A 6,474-nucleotide genomic window follows, 5' to 3' on the forward strand; every position below is an offset into this window, starting at 1 on the left:
GGGCATATACCTTTATATTGAAAAGCCTGACAGAGCCCACTCTTCTTATCTGTAGCTCTACTATTTTGTATAACAGGTTTGGATTTGGGGTTAAAGTAGAAAGTATGAGTTATGACTGGATCTAATTGGGGTTGCTTAGGTTAACAACCATTGCTACATGAGTCTTTTATTTTGGGATTAATTAGGGATGATGTCAGGGTGATGTATCAAGAAATCTTCGTGACAAATGTTTACAGATTTGGGTAATCGAAATTTCAGAACAAGAGCTAGAGCTGGGTTTGCAGGTTTACGGGGCCAGGGGATGAGGGTGACCACGGAGCCGGCAGTACCCAGCCCCACAGACCCCACAAAGGCCACCAAGACCAGCAGAACTGGGCCAGGGTGGCAATGGGACCGGCCCAGACCCTGCAGCCACCAGGCTGTTTGTAGCTGAAGGCATATGTCAGTTCTAGCTGTGATAGCTTCTTCTGGGAGAAAAGTAAAAACAAACAGAGAGAGGGAGGAAGGGAAAAGATAAAAGGAATACTTTGCCCAGAGCCAGCTGGAAAGAGCAGCATCAAGGTCCCAGACCACAGTCATCCTCTGGGACTCTCTCCAGAGCAGCAGCTGGTGAGGATGAGGATGATTTTCATCATGCTTTTCCTCTTGTACCCTTTATTTTCCATTGGGACCCGCTCAAACTCCTCTTTGGGTGTTCCTGTTTATGATGGTATTAGCGCTGATCAGAGTATGCTAATCAAGCACAAATGTTTCAACATTGGCAATAATAATTATTATTGCCTACTTTTCTGTGCACTATGTTTGGTTTTGTCTAATATAAACTAACATCTACAAACCAAAAGGCAATGAAAAAGGGGGAGAAGAGGTCAATTCCCACAGCAGTGGGAGCTGCTTCCCATGAGGACCTGTCTTGACAACTGTGCCAGGATTTGCAGGTGCATGGCCATGAAAATAACAGCACAAGAACAATAGCATAAAAACAATTAAGGAAAAATACTGCCAAAGGGAGTCTGGAAAACACTGCCTGAATGACTTCAGGAAAAGATTTTGGAGCTGCAAATAGCAGGCCCTTAGCTTTACGAAGGCTAAGGCAATGGGGTACTTAAGGCAGCACACATGTGAGACAACCACTGTTTTGTAGCAGGGTGACAAGTCCTGGACATTTCTGTGGATCTCCCTGAGGGATCCCAAGCCTTTACAAGAACAGCCTGTCAATAAGGGATATAAACAATGGTCTCCTGCAGCAGACAGTGAAGGCTCTGTGGATCTGTGATGGGTCAGAAATAGTTCGTTCAGGTAGATCAAGGACTTTGTGAGTTGCACCTGCCTAGCTTAGATGTAGGTATTCCAGGTCCCAAAGGGCTTCTTCAGTGCTTAGCCCTGAGCCTGGCAGGCGTCACTGCTCCTTGCCAAAAGAGAGGCTGGATATCAATGTCTTGTTGAGACTGGAATGGGTCAGTGAGTTACGTCTAGGGATCTACGATGTTTTCTTTCCAGATAGTTTATACTCATCTTTTTTTCTTTTTCCTTTTCTTTTTTCTTTTTTTTTCTCTTTCAAACCAGGTGTGACATAGTATGTGCATGGCTGCTTAGCTAAAGTCAACAGCACACAAGTCCGAAACCTATCCCTAAGTTTTTGCTGTGGATCTAAACACAGCAATATGATGGCAAGTCAGAATGAAATTGGAAATAACCCCTTTCCCTCCTCTGAACATGATCTGTCAGACACTACTTCCCACACATATAATTACTAATTTCATGCTATTATTTCATTGTGCTGGAAGAATCCTTTGAGAAGTATAACAGATCTTTACCACTAATTTAAACTAGCTACCAGTCTACATCCTGGTTACTGCATATCTACTGCCAAGACACTGTTTTGGTAACAGTTAATAATCAGCTGTCTGGAGTACCTCACCGTAAACATTACAGGGTTTCATCACTCATGTTTTATTTAATTCCACTTGTCATCAAGGTCTATTATTGGAGCCTTACAATTTTGTTCAAGAGAACTGATTTTTACTACTGTTGAAAGCTCCTCTATGTACTTCTTGCACTTTATTCTCCTGAGCTAGGACCCTTTTCTTTTAGTTCTCAGGTTGACATAAGATGTTTGTTCAAATAAATTCATTAGATGATTGACAAGCTATAGGTGTCCCTGGTGGAATATGTTTGAGATGCCAGGGGGAAAAAAAGGAAAATGCATGAGGTTAGCAAATTTAGCTTGGGCTAAATACAACCACCTGTCTTTGATTCCACTCTTTATGCCACAAAGCCCCTCATGTTTACCATCCCATAAAGGTATGTCCCAGGTGAAGAAGGTGTAAACTGAAATCATCCTTCCCTGTATACTTCATCCTTCTCTCATTGCCTTCGTTTTCCCCCCATTACAACCCCCTACACTTAGCCTGCAAGCACGCAGTGTAGATGAAGCAGGCAGTTAACTGGAATAATGCAATGGTTAAAATGGTCAAAAGCTTGCACAGGAGTGATGATGGAGCAGCTCCTTCAAGATCTGCTGTTCCAAAGGGTCTCAAGTGACAAAACCAAGTAATCACTTCAACCCCTGTAGTAAGCAGTGATGGCCCTGCCACTCACATGTTGGCTTTACTCTGCGTTTCCTCTGTCCCCTGGCTCTGCTTTTCCTCTCTTGCCAGAAGGACAGGCTGCACAGGAAAGACCAGCAGCAGCCAGAGAGCATGCAGGCTGCACTCCTGATGAGCACAGGAGAAAAGGATCCAGGTCCCTGTGCCAAAGAATGGTTGCTCATCCTCCAAACTGAAGGAGCCCAGAAGAGGTGGTGGCTGGGCTGGAACGAGCCTCTCACATTCCACAAGCACCAGAGATACACAAGCCTGACATGTTTGGAGGAGAAATTCCCCTTCCCAGAAAAGACTGGTCAGAGCTGGTGTTTCCTGAAAAAAAAAAAAAAAAAAAAAAAAAGGGCAAAAAAAAAAGCCAGACAAATCAGCATTTTTCTGTTGGAACATCTTCCTTGTGCAGATCTGTGGTTGGGAATACCCCAGTGTGAAAGCTAACAGTGGGAGATACCTGAACAAAACAGGGAAAGGCATTTGTTTCCTGAAAGTTGCCAGCAGATGCTAAGGTAAATAGTTTTTTATTGAAGGTCACTAAGCATGTTGTTATACCTTGGTCTGGACAGTCATGCTTAGCACCCTGTTCAGGCACTGCCTCAGATAGTTCTGCTCTGCAAGGCACAAAATCACATTAGCAAGGCCCGGAGCATTAAAGACTAAGCCCTGCTCAGAGTATGTGTATAAATAGCTCAAGACAAGCACAGTGCTATGCTGGTGCCACTATTTGGCCCCAAACTGTCCAACTTCTGGATTGCTCCAAGTGCAGGTGGAGCAGATGCACAATGTTCTGCATTTGTCCACGTGGAGATCTCCCACCCTGAGGAACTCAGACACGTTTTGCCAAGAGAAGCAAACATCTTTTCTCTTTGTACTGCATTTCCCTCTATCTGCCCTGTGATTTCCCCTTTCTCTGTTGTTGCTGACCTTTCTCAGATCCGAAGCTGCTGCTCCAGGCACAGTACTTGGAGTAATCACTGGTCATCACTGAGGAATTATAAGTCCTCCAGATAGCAGAATCAATTCTCTTTGGAGCTGTAGTTGTCATTGCCCCTAGAAAGGACTGAAACTTTTGCTTTGCAAAAAGTTAAACCTTTATCCTCAACATACTCCCTTAGGTTAAAGAGAGTAGGATGTGGTGAGAAGAACAACCTTTGGGGCAACCAGCATGCTGTAGACACAGGGTCTGAAGTTAGGAAGGTGGAGGTAGCTGTTTTTCATCGCCTTCTGGTAAGGTCTCTGCTGCCTCCCAGGCACAGCTTTTCCAGAACTGGATTAGTGACTGGGGATGCCACCACCCCTTGGAGTTAGTGGGTTTTTGTTTTTGTGTTTTTTAAAAATACATTATTTTCTTAATCTTAATTTACTGAGTCAGCATTCATCTTTCCCCAGTTCCTTGTGCAACTAGGAAAACCCCAGGAAGGTGTAGTTTGGGCTCCAGAAAGTCCTTGATGAACACTGATGCTCACATAAGGGAAACTGAGCAAACTGAGCCCTTGTATTGTCAGTTTTCCTTTTCTTCTAGGAAGAAGAATGGTTTTGCCCAGACAGCACGTGGGTCCAACCTGCATAATACAAATGCATAACTACAAAGACCTCTGCCAGGATTTCCTTCTGGTGCTTTGCTCACTTGCTGGGGTAGCGCCAAGCAGTGCTAAAAGGCATTTAAGTGGGCAATGGGGGGATCTGTGGGCTTCAAAGTGCTGTCCTCCTCCCTTCAGGTGGCTGGGCCCAGAGTTTTCCAGGGCATACCCTTGTGGGCACTTCAGCCCCTGTGTCCTTGCCCCGTTCCTCTCCCTCCACTCTACTCTACATCCCCAGGGCTGCATGGCTTTGGGAAGGGAAGGGTAGGAAGGAGCCAATGCAGGCAGAACAGCTGTGGGAGCAGCTGAGACAGATGCCAGAGTATTTTGCACAGTTTTCACCAGCCACACTCTGTCTTTCACTGCTTTTGCTTCAAACTCCATATCCCCACCTGCTTACATCTCTTCATTTCAGCTTCAGTCACATGGGACCCCATCTCCTGCTGCCTCCTCGCTGCTCTCCTGCCTGGAAACAACCTCCCCTTTCCTCTGTCTTCTCCTCTTCCTTCCCCACATTGGCTTGTCCCCCACAGCCTGCCCTGCCTGTTTTGGGCACGACCTCTCCATTGCTCAGTGTATACACCCAACCTGGCACGCAGGGGTCCCTTCTCAGGCACCGCTGTAATAACAACCGCAGAACTGCATTGTGCTCGTGTCTTTACTAGCTTATATAGGAATATACAGTGGTGTTTTACAAGGCTATAAAAATACATCTTAAAGGAAGCGAGCACAGGAAAACAGGAGGAGTGGGGCCAGATCAGCTGATGTAAATAAAGGCTGCATTGAATTAAATAGTGCTGTGACTATTTACAGCAGCTGCAGAACCTGACCTATGGCCTCCTCCTAAAGCAGGGAGGTACTGCAGCATCCCCCTTCTGTAGTGGTAGATGCTGGCCTGAGCTCCCCTTGCCCATGCAGTAGAGAGGGATGCTGGCAGGGAGGAGGAATGGGAGGCACAGGCGTGCTGCAGCTGCAGAGGGTGATGCTTACAGCCAGGGTGCTGCATGGTGCCCAGGAGTGAGGGCAGGCTCATTCTCTTCTGCCTGTCCCCGCTGCAGACTGGCTGCCACCTGGGGATAATCCCCCATGGCTGGATCTGGGCAGGATTTGGAGTATTCACCAAACCATGCTGTGTCGAGTCTCCAAAAACTACTTGGCAAGGTAAGGTCAAATCCAGTGCAGGGGGTGGACTTCTAGGTGGCAGAAAGAAAACAAGAAGAAAGGAAGGGAAGTCATTTGGGAAAGGTCAGACATCATGTTTTGATATTTTCTGTTCTGAGAACAACTGAATTTGTTTCAGTTTAACCTGAAACAAGTGTTAAACTTTCTATTCAGCCCCTGAAATGATAGACTTGTACCATGGTAGGGCTTTGTGGATTACAGACCTGCTCCCTGGGGTGTACAGCAAAGTTCATTTCATCTTTCCTGGATCAAATTTTTGTAAGAATAAAAATTCCAATAGTGATCCTTCAGGAGAGACAGTTTCCCATTGAGGCTTCAGGGTAATGTGAACTTCCATCTCTGGCAAGCTGCTGTACTGAGCACTCACAGAATCCAGGTATGCAAGTAAAACAAAGGGACTAGTTTTGTAGGACTAAATTCATGATGTGGATAAAGCTGTTTTTGTGTTGTTTTTCCAAGACTTTTCAGGGGTAAAGGAAGTTTTCTCTGTGGAAGTGAAGTTCCGTCAACAATCAGAAGAGCCTATGGATAGGAAATATTACCTTTACATTCAACCAGACTGCCTCAGTTGTCTTGAGTTGACTACAGATTTCAGTATGTTCAAAGCATAGCATTTTTACCTCTGTTATAAATTACAGAAATTAAAATATATATATATATTCAGTTTTGAATTTTTAAATGAAAATAGATTTCAAACAATGGCATCACTTGGGGAGTGTGTCTTTTTTTTCTTATATTGTTGAAATAAAATGCTCAGAGAACTTCGATGACATTTAAATATGCATTTGTCAGCTCTGTTCTGAAAAAAGCAAACAAACAACAACAAAAAAAACACATTTACGTGGTTCTTTGTTTCATTAAAAATAAAATAAATAAAAAACTTCCAAACAGCTGTAAAGAAAAAGTGCAAAACTATCTCATCCCAGCAGCCAGCTTTGTGATTTGGCTATGGATGAGTGATGAAAGGAGGTCACGTAAGGGATGGGTCTTTCAGCTCGCATCTCTGGTGGCTCTGCTCACATCCACCTTGGCTGGGGAAGAGAGTGGTCCAGAGCTGCCTGATGGTCATTTGCACCTGCATGCTGGGGCTGTAGAGCACCACTGTGTCTGCTCAG

The 6,474-nt window shown here is 44.9% G+C and overlaps 1 long non-coding RNA gene across 1 annotated transcript; it reads left to right on the forward strand.

The window, feature by feature from the left end:
- Window positions 1–4,994: 4,994 nt before the first annotated feature.
- Window positions 4,995–5,994, forward strand: LOC121068014. The gene is made up of 2 exons (XR_005818560.1): window positions 4,995–5,338; window positions 5,819–5,994. It is a non-coding gene; the product is annotated as an uncharacterized LOC121068014 (long non-coding RNA).
- The last annotated feature ends 480 nt before the right edge of the window (window positions 5,995–6,474 follow it).

The sequence above is a fragment of the Cygnus olor genome, chromosome 3 (genome assembly GCF_009769625.2).
Source record: "Cygnus olor isolate bCygOlo1 chromosome 3, bCygOlo1.pri.v2, whole genome shotgun sequence".
Classification (NCBI taxonomy): domain Eukaryota; kingdom Metazoa; phylum Chordata; class Aves; order Anseriformes; family Anatidae; genus Cygnus; species Cygnus olor.